The sequence below is a fragment of the Prunus avium genome, chromosome 7 (assembly GCF_965620075.1).
Source record: "Prunus avium chromosome 7, drPruAviu1.hap1.1, whole genome shotgun sequence".
Lineage (NCBI taxonomy): Eukaryota > Viridiplantae > Streptophyta > Magnoliopsida > Rosales > Rosaceae > Prunus > Prunus avium.
Genome location: NC_142290.1, coordinates 22735710 through 22753395, shown reverse-complemented (window position 1 = coordinate 22753395; position 17686 = coordinate 22735710). Strand labels below are relative to the sequence as shown.

The window sequence follows — 17686 nt, the reverse complement described above, 5'->3', positions numbered from 1 at the left end:
CCTGATTAGAGCAAGTGGGTGGTCCAATCAACATTTGGGACCGTGAAGTATGGTGGTGTGACCCCATAAATCCTGGTGAATCTCGGCCGCCGCCCTGATCGTGGGTTCTGAGCTTCTGGCCGTGGAGACGCATTTATTGCTCTGATAGCTGCTGACCTAATATCTCAAGCTGCCAGAATTCTTGTGAGAATGTCTATGTCTAATCACTCTGATCCTCATCACCAAATCCTGACTTCAATCACTTCCCACCTTCCCTCATGCATTAAATACTTATTCGTGGTCAGTGGGTTTGCTGCATTAAACAGGCACTACTTCATTAAATGAAGCATGGGTCCCTGCTATCACGTGATGATTCGCCTTTAATGCCTTTGGCCGTGATTTTGTTCGGCCTCGGCCTTGGCCTGCACTCGAGGCCGAGATGATCATGCCTTAGCATTTTTCTCTTGTCTTCAGGAAGGCAAAGCACCCTGTTGAAACGCCGCGTTCCAGCTTTACGAGCAAATGCCATGGCCGAGAAAAGGGGCTCATTTGGCCAGCTCATGGCCGTGATTTATTAGGCACAAACAAAGGCTTTTCCGTGACAATGGACCTAGCAACACGAATTGGTTAAATGATGAAAACCAGGTTGTATTGATGGAGTTGCCATTTCTTAATTAGTTGTATTGCTTGTCTTTTATTAATTAGTGTCATTTCTTAATTAGTTGTATTGCTTGTATTTTATTGAATTAGTATTATTTCTTAATTAGTTGTATTTCTTGTCTTTTATATAAAGAAAGCATTCAATAATATAGTGTGATGCAATGGCTTCTAGAATGATACTTTTTTGGCCCTTCCTATTCCCATAATCCCCTTGCCAGGAAGTTGGGCAATTCTTCCACTGCCAGTGCATGCAGTCGATGCTTCCAATCATGCCTGGAAAACCTCGAGCCTTGGCTTTTTGTAAAAGCCTTTAGAGGTCCCTAGGCGTATGTTTGCAGAGATAATCCCTCGTGTAGATAGTTTCGATTGCATCACAGAATCTGACCAAGCTCTCTAGGATAATGGATAACCCATCCTAGCAATCTCATCCACCTAGTCTGCAGATGCACCAAATGCCAGCATCAGTAAAGAAGCTGTAAGTTTTTGCTCTGGGAGAAGACCAAAAACCCCAATACATCATACTTTTGAAAGAAGTGTGCGTCGTAATTGCAAACATCATGTATGATTTTATTGAACAAATGAAGTTGCATTCTATATTGCCCTAGAAAATCAAAACTAGAGTACAACGAATTTGGGATAAAGTAATATTCCAAGAGATTCTTACCCCAAGAGTGCCTACGTCTGTCCACGTTCCGGCCACGACCGGGTTGTGAACCACGGTGGTGTTGGCTTGATTGATCGAGCATACCCACTGCCATGGCAACTTGATCATCATCTGCTTCCCACTCCCTTTCTTCTTCAGCTCATTTGTGCATTCTTTCTTCATTTTCTCGCTCGGCTCTCTCCAACAACTTCCTCGTGTAATACATTGAAAGTAAAATGTGTTTTGTAAGATTTGAAAAATGAAAGGATAGAGAGGATTTATGGATGATTGTTGTGAGTTGAGGCTGTGGTTTTATAGAGAGATTTAGAAGATAGAGATGACACATGGCACAATTGTAGCAACTGAAAATCTTATTCGAATTTTAAGATGTGAATTTTATAATAAATATAGACACGTGGCAACCGAAAATTTTATATGAAATCTAAGATGTGAATTTTATAATAAATATGGATACGTGACAATCGAAAATCTTATCCAAAAATTTTATCCAAAATATGAGATGTGAATTTTGTAATAAATATTGACACCTGGCAACCGAAAATCTTATCCAAATTAATCATGTAAGTATAAAAAATAAAATTAATTTAAAGTGAATAGTAACTGCCCTTTGTCATGGCAATATGTGGAAACTCAACTTGCCTATTGCAAGAGCTGGCACTATTCACATAAATAGTAACTTGCCTCCCCTTGCCCTTTGCCATGACAAATGGGTGGAAATGTTCTTAACATAATATAGAAAATGAACTGGTGCTCTTTATCCCTAGTTATTTTTTTTTTAAACATTTCTAACAAAAAATTGTTGCTTAATTGCCACTGAATTAATCAAATATACTGTATTAAACTTTGAATATGAGTAAATAGTTCATGTCAATTTTTTGGTGTCAACTTGTATTATTTAATTACCTGACTATTTTAAATTATTTGGACTATTAATACTCTCCTTACCTGACTAACTAATACAACCCACACACCCCGGTTTAGATAATACATGTTTAATTATAAAGTCAGGGAAAAAAAACACGCGTGAAACATCATACGCTTTCATCTTCTTCTCCTTATAATTCTCCTAATCAGCAGTTGGGCGGGTTGACTCTCGCTTCATCGACTTCGACGACGTCCAAGTTCGTGAAATTGCAATTCCATGGCCTGGTGGGGTTTGCATACCCAATTGAAGGGAGAAGTCCCCAGGATAAAGAGAACACCACAAAGTCAATTCTGCAATCAACGGATATTTCTCCACCTATCGAGGGAGATTTTAACAAGTCCAAGTTCGGCTCTGACGTTCTCTCCTTTCAACAAGTACGTTGTTTGTTGCTTTCATCAATTTTCTTCATTTTGATTTAAAGTTTGGGAAATAGCTCAAAATGCCACCCATTTTATAATATATTTTTTTTTCTGAAAATACCACCCCTCCCCATTTTTTTTGCAACTATCACCTATAAATATATATTTATTGTCCACTTATTGGACGCATATCACATTTTCAGAAATCGGTTCTCTCTCAGCTTGCTCATCCCTCTTTTCTCTCTCTGTCTCTCTGTCTCTGTCTCTCTCTCTCTCTCTCTCTCTCTCTAGCGCAGCTCTCTGTCTCTCTCTTTGCTCTCTCTCTCTCTAGTGCAGCTGTCTGTCTGTCTGTCTGTCTATCTCTCTCTCTCTCTTTCTCACGCAGCTCTGTCTCGCTCTATGTTCTGAATCACAAACCCCTTCCTCGGCCCCATATTTTAGGTATGTCTTCTGAATAGCTGCTTGCAACGTTGAAGCTCTACTGGATCGCCGACCTCGAATAGGTAGTGTTGATGGTTATTTTCTTAATATCTGTTGGATTCTGTGAAATTGGTTTGATTTTCATTGCTTGGGTTTCTGTTAAATTGGTTTTGGTTGTAATTGCTTTGGGTTAGGTATTTTGAATTTTCATGCTCATCCATCTGGGTTTTTACCAATTGCATTTAGATTGCTTTGGATATGTGAATCTTGAAACTTTGGATTTTCCATTCGATGTAGTGGATTGGTATAGTGTGATTGTGATGAATCCTTGTTCACTGCTGTGTTAGTGTTGTATTGCTGTTGTGTTCCTGTTATTTTGCTGTGGTATTGCTGTTATACTATTGTTATATTGTTGTTATATTGATGTTATGTTGCCGTTATATTGCCATTGTATTTTGCTTGGTTATTGTGGTTGTATTGTGTTAATGAAATAATTTTTTTCATGGTCAGAAATGGAGACAATTGTTATTCTGGTTTGCTACAATGAAAAATGGGTAACCTCAAAGAAGATGTGCAACTACGAAGGGGGTGACTCAAAAGGCTTAATAGTTCCACGGACCATCACATTTGCTAAACTGTTGAATCGTGTGCATCAGATTGGTAATACAAATAGCAGGGAAGACAAGGTTTACTTAAAGTTCTCAGTTTTGGTGGCCTCGAATGAGTGGAAGCACATAAAGATTGAGGACGATGATGATGTCAAATTTTTTATGAAGTACAACTGTGAGGTAACACCTTCAAAGCTAGCTCCCTTACTCGTGAGTATAGAAAATAATGGACTGACAAATGATGTAGTAGATAGTATGCATATGACGACAGATAGTAGTCGGATGGGTCGTTCTTCAGCGGCCATTGTTGAAAGCGATGAAGTAACTAGGAATATTACAAATGTCGCTGATGTGGGAGGTGATGTTGGGACATATTTTATGGATATGATTGATTTTAGCACTGTGGAGGAGATGCATGGTGGTGATAATGGTACTGAAAGAAATGAAGTGTCAGTGTACTCTGCCCCTCCTATTTTGGGCCCCTTGAACACATCTGCCCAATTGCCAATAATGCGTTTAGGAGGAGAATCTGAACACAGTCGTGAACATTATTTGAGTCAAATGGGTGAACAGAACCGGTAAAATGTGGCCGATGTAAATGATGGAGAAGCATATTTGGACACAGGGTATTCGGGAAGTGATTGGAATCCGAAAATTACAGTTGGGCAAATTTTCTCTAGTAAGGGAGCATTGTTGACGGAGTTACGGTTGACGGCATTGAGAGGCCACTTTGAATTTAAGGTGCAATTCTCTTGCACTAAGAGGTTGATTGTGGTTTGTTGTCAACGTCCATGCCTATGGCGGGTCCAAGCATCGAGAATTAGAGAATACAACTTCATGATTGTGAGGTGTACAACTGTCCATGAATGTAATTTGAGGTTCGTACATGACAACCATCGTCAAGCAACCGCAGCACTTGTAGCCACTTCATTTAAAAGGAAGTTGAAGGATTCTCGGACAATATACACACCAAGTGACATAATGAGAGATGTGAAACACAACTTTGGTTTCACCATCCATTATTCGAAAGCTTGGAAAGCAAGGGAGTTAGCTCTATTGTCCATTAGAGGATCAGTCGAGGAGGCTTATTATATCCTTCCAGCCTATTACTATGAATTGGAGCGTATGAATCCCGGCACAAAGACACACATCCAAACTGATGAGAACAATCACTTTGTGTATTTATTTATGACAATTGGCGCATGTATTAGATGGTTTTGTTCTTCCATGCGCCCAGTGATAGCCGTGGATGCTACTCATTTAAAATCTAAGTACAAGGGTGTTATGTTTGTAGCAAATGCATTCGATGGCAATCGAAATATATATCCTCTTGCTTTTGGGATCGGGGATTTGGAGACGGATGCATCATGGTATTGGCTTTTCACTAAACTTCATGAAGCCATTGGTGAGTGTCCCAATCTTGTTATCATTTCTAATCGCAATGTTAGCATAGAGAATGTGTGGAACAAAGTTTTTCCAACAGTGTAACATGGCATATGCTTTTATCATATGAAGGGGAACATGAAACGCACTTGCAAGTTGAAAAAGCGTATCAAATACTTATGCACTTTGAGCAAGCCGTAAAATCTTATTCCATTGCTGAGTTTGATTGTCATTTTCGGAAGATCAAGATAAAGGAACATGTTGCTTAATATCTTGAACAGGCAGGGTTACATAAGTGGTCTAGAGCTTACATGGATGGACACCGCTACAATGTAATGACAACAAATATTGCGGAGTCAATAAACTCAGTCCTTAGGTTTGCAAGGATGCTGCCAGTGGTTCATTTGATCGGGGAAATTATTAATCTCCTTCTGAAATGGTTCACCGAACGTCACGAGTTGGCTATGAATTGCACAACAGCATTATGCCCCAATTTTGGCGAGAAGAAGTTGAGGAATAGGTTGGAGGATGCTGCAAGGATGAATGTCATTAAACTAAATAACGTACAGTTTAATGTTTTGGACGGTGATATGGACGGCCTCGTGGATTTGACGAACAACAGTTGTAGTTGTAGAAAGTTTCAGCTTGAGCAGCTACCTTGCAAGCATGTAGTTGCAGTTTTCCGCTTCTTGAAACTAAATGTATACTCGAAGGCTTCTCGGTATTATACTCGGAATATCTAGTTGGATGCTTATTCAAATAGCATCTACCCGGTACAGCCTCACGCAATGTGGGTTATTCCTGAACATGTTCAAAGTCGAGTTGTGCTGCATCCTGTCTGCCGCGCAAATCTCACGGCCTAGAGTTCCGGGCCGAGGGGATGTGCGTTGACACACGGTTTCCTGCTTTTGGGTGCGGTGCGGTTGTGCGCGGGCGTGCCAGCACGGTCTATCGTGCGTCGATGTGTTGATGAGTGTTGGATGGATAAGTGGTGCGCCTGTTTGAACTCGCCTTCTTAATCAAACGATTGTAACCGAGAGAGGAACTGGTCTCGGCTGTTAGGTTCACGGCCTGAACTACAAGGTCGTTGAGTGATGGTGTTGGTGGTGGGTTTTGGGCAGTGCTCCGGCGCGCTACTCAGGGAGCGACGGTCGTGTGATTAGGCGTAGGCACGGTCCGATTTGGACTGGTTTTCACTAAAAATTGGAACCTGAACCGAAGTTACAGATCGGTTCGGTTTGGACCGATTCTGCCAAAAATTTAGATAGAAATCCAAACCAACCCGAACCTATCCGGTTCCGGTTCGGTTCCTGCGGTTCCGGTTTTTGCTGGGCCTAAAATTTTATTTTTAACATTTTTTCCAGACCTGTCCAAAATGCATTTATATACTAAAATACCAAAAATTTGAGATTCCATCAAGCTTTCAACACATCAAAATGAATCCAACTTCAACAAAAATACAATCCAACTTCAATCTAACTTCAACAACATATAAATTACAACCCAAATTCAATCAAACTTCAGCAAAATAAATTCCAAAATAAATTACAAGCCAAATACAACCCAAATTCAGTCCAAATATATGTTACAACTCAAATTCAATCCAACTTCATTAAATTCCTCCTTAACATTGAAAAGTAGCTTGAGCACACTTGGTAGGTGTGGATGAACTCATAATATCTACATAAAAAAACATAAACCCATTAAAACATTAGTGAAACATACATATTATATAATACATTATAATCCAACTAAAAGAAACAAAACACATTATACAATCCAATTAAACATTATCATGCTAATTTTTTTTTACCAACATATATAGCACGTATTTAACACAAACTAAGCACAACTAATTAATCAGAAACATTAACCTCAATTTTTTTTAAAAAAAACAGAAACTTAAACATTATCCAAGTGGCAGCATTAACCTCAATTTAAAAAAACAGTTCCTTTTCATGATTTGCAGCATTCTGGATTGGATTATAGTATGAATTTGGCAGATAAAAACAATTACAAACAGAGGAAATATATCCAGAAAAAACAATTAAAAAATCTGCAGATTTTCGACAACACATCAAAATCAGAGAGAGAGAGAGAGAGAGAGAGAGAGAAATGAAGAATACCTCAGAAAGTGGCAAAACTGTTGCTGGAAGCTGTAACCTGCTCCAGAAATTTCCTGCTAATCTGCACGAACTGCTACTAATCAAACCTAAATAAATTTGAATCAATTTGATAAATTTCTAGGGCTGCCATTTTATTTTAATCAAACCTCAATAAAAAAAAAACCAAAAACAACTCTGATGTCGCATTCATCCTTTGCTGCCTTTCTTATTCTTATTTTATTTCAATAAAAAAAAGACCAAACAAAGTATTTAAAATGAACCCCTGCTCCAGCCTGTCTCTCTCTGACTCTCCACCCATTAATAAATTCTCTCAACTCTTCCATAACCAAAAGAGTAAGGCTGAGAACACAAGGAGAGGGAAAAAAAAAAGATATGATATTTTCTGAGTTTTTGGGCTTAATTTACTACAGCAATTCATAAAGAACACCACCAAGAATGAGCTATTACAACCAACAACAGCCTCCTGTTGGTGTTCCTCCACCTCAAGGTAAGCAAGCAATTCACATCTTCTTTTCCTAATAATTTTTTCTTCTTGATTTTGTTCAGATCGATATAAAAGCTTGAAGAATTCAATATGGGTTTTGTTCTGATTTTGGGTTTTAATTCACTTTTGTGGGTTTAAATTGTACTGGAATAGGTTACCCCCTCCTAAGGGCTACGCCCAACAGTACCCTCCTCCCTATGCCCCTCAGTATGCCCAGCCTCCCTTCAACAACAAAACATCCTAAATCAATTTGAAACCACAACCCTAAATCAATTTGAAAAAAATCCTGTGCAAACAGCAGACAGTAACAAATCTAAGTACTACACGCCATCTAGGTGAAGAAATAAACTAAAATTGACAGATAGAGTTAGGCAGAGATTCGAAGGGGGAAAGAAAAAAAAAAAAAGAAAAAAAAAAAGAGACAATCTTACCTGTGATGATGGTGGCGACTGAGAGAGGTGCCGGCTCAGAGAGAAGCGGAGGTTGAGAGAGACGCTGGCTGACAGAGACGTGGTTGATAGAGAGGTTTGCCTGAGAGGAGATTTTGCGCAGAGGGGATTGGACCGGAGCCTTCGTTAGAGAGGATGAGACAGAGGAAGGCTGAGAGAGAGCTTTGGCTGAGAGAGAGCTTTGGCTGAGACAGGTTTGGCACACACAGGGCCTCTGTCAAAAGGGTTTCGATTCGACGGCTGAAGCCTGAAGGAGAGAACGAAATTGGAGAAGGAAAGAAGAAATGAAAACCTAATCGGGTTATAATTTTTGTGCTGATCCTGTGCATGCAAGCCTATTGTAACGTTATATAGAACCAATAAAAAAGAGCCATGTGTAAAATATATATTATAAATATATAAAAATATATAAAATTAATTATACTGGACCGGTTTGGATTGGACCGGTTCTATGAAGTGGACAACCGGAACCGGAACCAGTTTGAACCGGTTCGGTTTGGATTTTTTTCGGTTTTTGACTTTTTTGGTCAACTCGATTTTTTTTGGATTTTTCCGGTTTGGTTCAGCTCGGTTTTGCGGTTTTGCGGTTCCAATGCCCACCCCTACGTGTGATATATGGGGTGAGTGAACGAACAACAAGGATGGTGCTCCGGCGCCTTGAAAATCAAGGGTCGTATGATATATTGATGAATGGATTTTCCTTACAATCTAACACTACTCCTAAGAAAGCAAGTAAAGATATTGAAAGTGCATTACAGGAAAAAAATAAGTTGCTCCGTGGGAGGCTTTGTTTTGGTGTTGAACCCTTTGAATGTAGCTCGAGCCTTGTATTTATAGGGAGAGTTCCTGGAGGAGTAATCGAGGCTGAAAATCTGCATGGTGAAGCTTGATTAGAGCAAATGGGCAGTCCAATTGACATTTGGGATCGTGAAGTATGGTGGTGTGACCCCAGAAATCCTGGTGAATCTCGGCCGCCGCTCTTGATCGTGGGTTCTGAGCTTCTGGCCGTGGAGACGCATTTATGGCCTGGATAGCTGGTGAACCAATATCTCAAGCTGTCAGAATTCTTGTGAGAATGTCCACGTCTAATCACTCTGATCCTCACCACCAAATCCTGACTTCAGTCACTTCCCACCTTCCCTCGTGCATTAAATGCTTATTTGTGGCCAGTGGGTTTGCTGCATTAAACAGGCACTACTTCATTAAATGAAGCCTGGGACCCTGTTGTCACGTGATGATTTGCTTTTAATGCCTCTGGCCGTGAAATTGCCCGGCCTCGGCCTCGGCCTGCACTTAAGGCCGAGATGATCATGCCTTAGCATTTCTTCTTCTGTCTTTAGGAAGGCGAAATACCCTGACGAAACGCCGCGTTTCAGCTTTACGAACAAGTGCCAGGGCCGAGAGAAGGGGCTCCTTCGGTCAGCTTATGGCCGTGATTTATCAGGCACAAACATTGCCCCCACATCCCTAGATTCTTCGGCCTCGGCATGGGTAGGGGCCGAATGGATTCCAAGGGATGGACCCTTTGCATTCCTTTCTGAAGTGATTGACAACTGGGGCATTAAATGTGCAGGCTAGTCGGCGCATTTAATGCCTCAAGCACGTCGTGTAGGCCATCATTGCCCAGGGCGTCGCTTCGTTTTGTCAGAGGAAGAGACGGCCTCTGGGCTTTTGACACGTCGTTGCGCCTATTGAGCGTGCTGACAGAACGTTACGTCTCTCGAGAGAGACACACACTTTCGTTTCGAATTCTAGCGCCAATATAAAAACCCAGACTTCTTTGCTTTCTCCTTACGCTTTCAGAATTCTCAGACGCCCAAGCTTTGTCAAAAACCCTTTTCTCCAACCTTCAAAACCCATCAAACTTTCGCACCTCCAAGGTTACTAGAGAATCCCTCCTGAGCTCGCGATTTTCCAGAACCTACAGACCTTATTCCTTTTTTCAAGCTTTTCCTCCAGTGTTCTAGTTAATTATCTCTTACCCCTTCTCCCTCTTATGTTTAGGAGGCCACCTCCTCCGATGATCTTGAGGAGCTATACGCCAGCCTCCATGAGGAAGGGGGGAGCTCGGCCTCGACTCCCTTGGACGAGGATTCCAAGACCGTCATTGAACAGCTCCGAGAGTTCCTTCTTCTTGATGTTCGGCAAATGATCGCCGCTGGGGCGATTACGGAGTTTAGGTCCTGCTTGGATACGGCCATGGCGCTTGGTCTGCTTGACTCAGCTCAACTGGATGAACTGCAAGCCCGTCTGGCCGAAGGCGAGGAGATGATCAGCCGGTATGCTGAAGCTGTCACGCGGATGGCCGAGGGGAGCTCGCTCGAGCAGGATCTGGAGGTGATTAAAGAACAAGTTCAACCTGCAATGGCCCGACTGAAAGAAAATGACCTCGTCGTCCAACGAGAGAATGAAGTGCTTGCGCAGGTTGAGGCCCAGATTACCGAGCTCCAGGCTCGCCGAGATCTCATCCTCCAACGCCGAGATGGCGCGGTCGCAGCCGGGAGCGAGCTGAAATCCTCGGCCAAGCGAATCCTCAAAGCAGCGACTGAGACGAAGAAGGCCCTGGCCGAGCGGAAGCTGATTCGAGCGAGATGGCAGGCGGACATCAACGGTGGGGACATTGCTTGGAGGAGGATCACCTGCCTGATCTGGGGAATGTTCAGCGAAGGGGTCTAGGCGGGTGAAGAGCGGCCATTTTAACTATTTTTCTTTTTCTTTTCTGGGATGTAATAAAAATTCACATACATTTTTAAATTATCTGCCCACATAGTTTATCTTTTGTTTCAAGACCAGACAAATATATAAGTATTTGTTTATCTCGGCCGTGGCTGGCCGTTCTCTGTTTGTAAGTAATGCCCCTTTTTGTCTAAATACAAGGGCCTTCTTTTCTGAAAAGCTAGATGTATATTGTTGCTTTATTTTGACCGCGCCGTTTGCTTACCTTGCTCGCCTACCTTCCTCTTTTCTTCTTTTTGACTTTTTTGTCGTAGGTCCTTGGCGCCATCTTCTTTTGAACTTGCGCCGAGTTGTAGGCGTCGAGTTCCGACTGTTCTGAATTCTCTGAACTCCTGGGCCTCATCTGCGAGTGGTCCTTCTTCTCTTGGCCATGCTGCCCGATACTTTGAAGAAATCGAACCCTCTGCTTTGATATTTTACCAGGGTCATGGCCGTTGGCCAAGACATAAGGAGTTATACCCACGGCCGAAATTTCTGAGATACGGCGTGCCCAAAAAACCTTAGGAAATAAATCGTGCGCATTGCTAAGTTCCTTTGACAGGCGCGGCCTTGGGTAATCTGGTGCTCCCAGCTCTCTCTTTATTAAATCGTCTTTCACGATAGGCCGGATGTTTTCAAACTGAAACCCTTGACACGGCCTGCTTCGCTGCGCATTGTTTCGCGGCCAATCTTGCCGGGCCGTTTGAGCAACGGGCTCGACCGTTATGACCGAGCCGGGTAGTTTCAGTGGAACGCTGTGGGCTCAATCGAGATAAACTCGGTCCGCTGACCATCGAGGTACAGTCACCTGGTTCTGCTGATCTGTATCATAATGGGAACCTAGGTGTGTTTGCGTTGTCGTTAGAACGGCCGGCTCGCGTATTTGTAATAGTGGCGCCGCGGCTGAGCCATTCTGATCGTATGGTTGTGGTGACTCCCCAATCACGTCGTTCTGGTCGGACTGTGCCTGTTCGGTCGAGGTATGGGTTGGGCCGAACTTCTCGGCTGTAGACACGACAGGGCTACGCCGTCCAAATGCTTTGGCTAAAACGTGGAGTGGGCCGCATGCTGTCTTTGCCGGATGGGTTGGTCCGGGACTCGCCCTCGTGGGCTGGGACTGCCCCCAGCTGTTGGTCGGCGGCAAAGAATGCTGGCCGTAGCCCAACGCTTGGGTACGGGCAAAGACGCCAAGGCTGCTGCTTTCGCCGTATGGCTCAATCCTTTCACGTTCCTGGCTTCTATGTCCGGCTCCAGGGGGTGTTGCGGGCGAAGTCGCGGGCATTCTCTCCTGGAAAAACGTTCGCAGCTCTGAAGAGAATCTGTCCATCGTGGCCATGAAGGATGTTTCCATCCAGCAAGCCTGCCTGGACATCAAATCCTCAATTACTGCTTGTTCCTGTATGGACTCGGCCGTACGATCCGTCATTACTGGAACACTGGCCGAGATCCCGACCGTATGTTCGGTCTCGGTAATTGGTGAAGTGGACTCAGGAGTCTCAGAAGTCATTTCGACTGCTTTGTTTTTGAGCTTTGCATGTGCCCTAGTTTCCACCATAAAGTTTTGACAAGTGTCCCACTGGGCGTGCCAAAAGTGTCTGCCGCGCAAATCTCACGGCCTGGAGTTCCGGGCCGAGGGGATGTGCGTTGACACGCGGTTTCCTACTTTTGGGTGCGGTGCGGTTGTGCGCGGGCGTGCCAGCACGGTCTACCGTGCGTCGATGTGTTGATGAGTGTTGGATGGATAAGTGGTGCGCCTGTTTGAACTCGCCTTCTTAATCAAACGATTGTAACCGAGAGAGGAACTGGTCTCGGCTGTTAGGTTCACGGCCTGAACTACAAGGCAGTTGAGTGATGGTATTGGTGGTGGGTTTTGGGCGGTGCTCCGGCGCGCTGCTCAGGGAGCGACGGTCGTGTGATATATAGGGTGAGTGAACGAACAACAAGGATGGTGCTCAGGCGCCTTGAAAATCAAGGGTCGTATGATATATTGATGAATGGATTTTCCTTACAATCTAACACTACTCCTAGGAAAGCAAGTAAAGATATTGAAAGTGCATTACAGGAAAAAAATAATTGAATTGAATTATCGTAATGAAGTAGAGTTCAAATTCTTACCCTGGAGCTAATCTATGTCGTATCATCTAGAAGTTTGTAGAAAAAGTCCGAGCCCACTGCACATGATTCCAACTGCACCTCCGCACTACAATACGCAAACTTCCAACGGTGAATTTTGTAATCATTTAATCATTGGAACATTGCCAGAAGATGACAAATAGAGACATGTATATTAAAGGTAGCTACATTTTCTTATTGGTATATCAGTGCATACTAAAATAACATGAAAATTGGATTTTGCAGGTAAAAAACTCTAACCTTATATCGTTTTTCTAGGCAGTGCAAAACTCTATTACTGCCTTGACATCTTCAATGGGCAGGGTTTTAGTTGGATCAAAACATGGCAGGGTTGCCTCCACATCCGAACCAGTCATCATCCTCTTCTTCCTGGAAGGATCGGTAAATGGACTCAACAATGTCTGCGCTAGTCGCTTCTTTCTACACCCTTTACCTTCCACAACATCTGTTTCAACACTGGCACTACCTTCGTCATCACCACGCACAATAACATTGGGTATGATGAGAGGATTCATCTGACCTCCCGACAGCATAATCTCGCCCTTTTTCCAATCCTCTAACAAATACAACAGTTTTTGGCAGATTTCTCCGCACCCATCCACATTTTCCGGAGTAGGAAGCTCCTCAGATTGTGGCTGCTCAGATTCTGGCTGGTCAGCTTCTTGCTGCACTTGAATGTGAGGAACTGAAGCGCCCATTTCTGCCTCTTGGACTTCCATGGCTGCGCAGGCTTCGGCTCCATCACCGGGGACTTGTGCTTCCATTGCTGCCGGTTCTGTAGTCGGAGTAACATATTCATGTAAGGGCGACATGTCATTGTCGCCCCCTTCATTCATATGAGGACTACCGACTTCCTCATGTCCTTCCCCACGTTCATTGAACCCACCATTTCGTTTGTTCAACTGCTCTATCTCCAGCTTAAAATAGTGTTCCATTGAAGTGAGGGTCTTGCCAAAATCTTCCACACACTTTTTATTTTTTTCAAGCTCCTTCTCATGTTTCAACTTCTCCTTCCGTACCATTTCTTCCAAGTCATGCACTCTATTTTGAAGCGCTCGATTTGAACTGGCTACCTTTGCCAATTCATCCTTTGTCCTTTGAAACTCACGCTTCAAAGTGCGTAACTTAGTGGACGGGACATTATCCTGCATTCAGTTATAATGCAACTGTTACATTACTCACAAAATATAACCCAAATACAGCTACTGTTTTGGTATTGTATTGTCTATATATTTACTATATACTGATTATATAGCAGAGCCATTAAGTTTATTATGACGTATATATTGAAAAAATGTCATGCTTACCTTAGAAGACGACGAAAGGGTAGCAGTTTTGTCAAATTCATCATCTTTTTGTTCAACAGAAGTGCTGGTTTTTTCTTCGACGTCATTGCCAAATAATTCAACAATGTCTTCACTGTTCGCAACACTGTCACCCCAAGTCCAATAGGGCTGCTGCTTGTAAATTACACTTGGGCGGATAAGTTGCACATTAACCTGCAATTTACACATATAAAATACATATCAGTAAACTTATTATATTTTCATATGCATAACATTATTATTAAAAACATAACTAACCTCACGGTTCTCGAATACTTGGCTCATTAGCTCATGAAAACGAGCCGAAGTATTGGTCCTCCACTGTAGTATACGAGGGATGTGGGCATTCTCTTCATGCATGACAAAATGCAGTGCAGCCAACGCTGGGAAGACCTCAAAAGCCCAAATCTAGTTTGAAGAATAAAACGTAAATCACTGAAAACAAATGAAATTGAACTTATACATTAATGGAAATATGCTTACCTGAAATGCAAAGCCAAAACCTTTGATGTGGTACTCTCTTGGTCTACCACTTGCTGTTGTCTTTGCTTTCTTTTCAGATTTTTTTGTTTTTGTAGCTTTTTGGGGCACTTTTACTCGCTGGTAATCCGCACAAAGTGCCCTCAAAAGTGAGGCATTTGTCTTGGCATAAGAAACAGCACCCCATGGATACTTCACAAACTCTTCAAGGTCTTCCGCCAATTTCAAGTATTGTATGTCAATGTGGACATGTTTTTCACTACCCAACAGCACAAAAACAGCAAAGTATACAAATCCAAGCTTCAATACATCCTCCTCATCAGCGCAGGCGAGGATGGCTTTTTCTAGTTCCAAAAGGGTGACAATTTTATCGTCGCAAAAGTACTTCCTTTTCAATTAGCAGTTCTCATTAGTTGCAATCAGGATGAAAGGCAGGTTTCCAAACCTTAGCCCTGTCATGACGCAAAATTGTTGCGCCGTGAATCGTATCACCTTATTGCCAACGATGAATTTTATCCCATTGACTTGCGAAACTGTCTTGGGATCAGCCTTCCTCAACAACAAGCCGTGGACAATTTGTGAAGTCCACTTAAGCTCCTCAATGAGTAATAGATGACCAAAACAGCTGTCTTCGAACCTTTGTAACTGTTGCCGACTCAATTTCTCGTTAATTGTGCTGATCGCGGTCTTTGTATGGGAAAGGGACAACGCCTTTCCCTGGAACTTTTCTTCCTCAGCAATCATCAGCTTCAATTTTGAAACCATATTTCCCTGCACACCATCAGTTAATATTAAATTTCCAACAAAAGCTACTGCAACTGCAAAACAAACTATAAAGATTCATGTGCCTAATGTAGAGACTATAAATGAACATCTACAATTTCCCTTCTTTGGATGAAACAAAACAACAAACAGACACAGAATCCAATTGCATAAATCGCCAAAACCATTAAACCCACAATGGAACTGGAATAAAACCATAATAAACTAGCAATAAAACAGCACTACGATGCCAATATAATGACACTAAAAAGGGAATCCAACAACAATAAAATAGCAATACAACACCAATAACAACAGCAAATAACAGCAGTTTCAAACAAAGAACAAATAACACACTCCTTCACTGTTTCAAACAAGGAATCATCAGAATCAAACAATTTCAGAGATACCCCTAAACCCTAAACCAATTTCAGAGAAACCCCTAAACAAATTTCATACAAACCCATAAACCCTAAATGTTGTGTAGATTTCAGCTGCACCAAAATGGATTAAGCTGCATCCTCAACTTGTGATACTCGCAAGTGCACGAACCGTTGGTAGTTTAGCGTATGTAAGTGCGAGGTCGATTCCACAGGGATTGGTGATTGAATGATCCAATTTAGTTTCCCTACACAAAACAGAAATGAAAACAAAGAACATAAAACAAGGAAGAAAGAAATAAGTAACTCAAGCAAATAAGTTCCCAAGTTCAATTAGATTAATGGATTGGTTCTAGCTAAAGTATGATTAAGCCATGGTGTGTGGTCATAACCTTGTGTTCCTAATTCCCTAATTTGATCATTTGTTGTCTAACCTAAAATTAAGCATTAGGAACCCATTAAGCATAGAAGAACAATTTAAACAACCAAGCATGTATCTAATCCCTGTTGTCGAATGTCCATACATACTCTTCCTATTCATAGTTCAATTCGAATTAAAGCATGGTGTATACTCTTAATTCAAACCAAGATAGCTAACATGCAAGCCTAAATGGTGATCAATCATTCAAACTAGCATATTAACTTATAAGCATAATGAATAAGAACAAAAACCATAATTGAAACTTGGAAACTAATTCAACTTGAAAACTTAAGAAAAGAATTTACATAACAAAGAAAAATAAATTACAACTAAGAAGCAAAAGGAAAGCTAGAATTGAGAACTAGAAAGCAAAATTAAGAGAATTTGAGGGAGAGAAGGGAAGGGAGCTCTAGAGAAGTGTTTGAGAGCTCCCCCCCTTGGGGTGTGTTTACAAGCTTAGAGAACTTCCCTATTTATAGGCCTAGGGGAAGTGAACATCTGAATTCAATATGGCTAATACATACAACACTTGTTTTATAAAATCTGAAATGGTTGATGCACTTGTATTAGAAAATCTAAATTGGTTGATGCACTTCACCAATAGATCCCACCAGCAGCCCTAGCTCATCTTCATGTCACCATGACCAAGCTTCCAACCAGAAATGATAGCTCATACCTAGCTCACTATGACCAAGCATCCAACCAGCACATGCTGAGGTCAGCATGACCAGCAACTTCAAGGGCTTACAACTTGGGCTTATCTTAATCAAATTAGGACTTTAAGCACTCTAAATTGAAGTTCAGAATGTCTTCTTTCCAGCCATATGTTATTTGGGCCAATCCAAGGTCGGAGGAAGAAGTTAAGGCCAAAACAAATTGCTAACTCATTTTGCGCGCTGATAAGATCCATCCTGAATATGGTTCGGTGTTTGCTAGGTAACGGACTCCAGATTTATCCAATGGGGCTGAATTGTGGATATGTTATAGTACACACCAATTGGAACAACTTTCATGAAGAATGTGGCCTCATTCGAGCTATGTAGGTTGTTGAAACAAAGCTTTCAATATGACCTACGGAACTGGACTGGCAGGGGGTTGTAGCCAAAATGAGTTTGTCTTTAAGCTCTTCATCTATTCATCCAAATTAGGCCTTAACATGCTTGAATTGCATGAATTATGCTCTCTTGCTCTATTTGCCTACAAAACACACAAAGGGAGGCAAATAACTTAGAATTATAGGAAACTAAGCAAAAGAAGTAAGTAAATAGGGCATGTATATGTATGAAATTATGAGCTTAACACACCCCCAAACTTAGATTTTGCTAGTCCTCGAGCAAAACAAAAGAAAAAAAGAAAAATAAAAAGAAAAACAAAAAAATAAAAACAAAACAAGAAGTTAACTAGACCACTTTC

The 17686-nt window shown here is 41.9% G+C and overlaps 1 pseudogene; it reads right to left on the bottom strand.

The window, feature by feature from the left end:
• Positions 1-13159: 13159 nt before the first annotated feature.
• LOC148293152 (uncharacterized) lies at positions 13160-15475 on the bottom strand (annotated as a pseudogene).
• Between the last annotated feature and the right edge of the window lie 2211 nt (positions 15476-17686).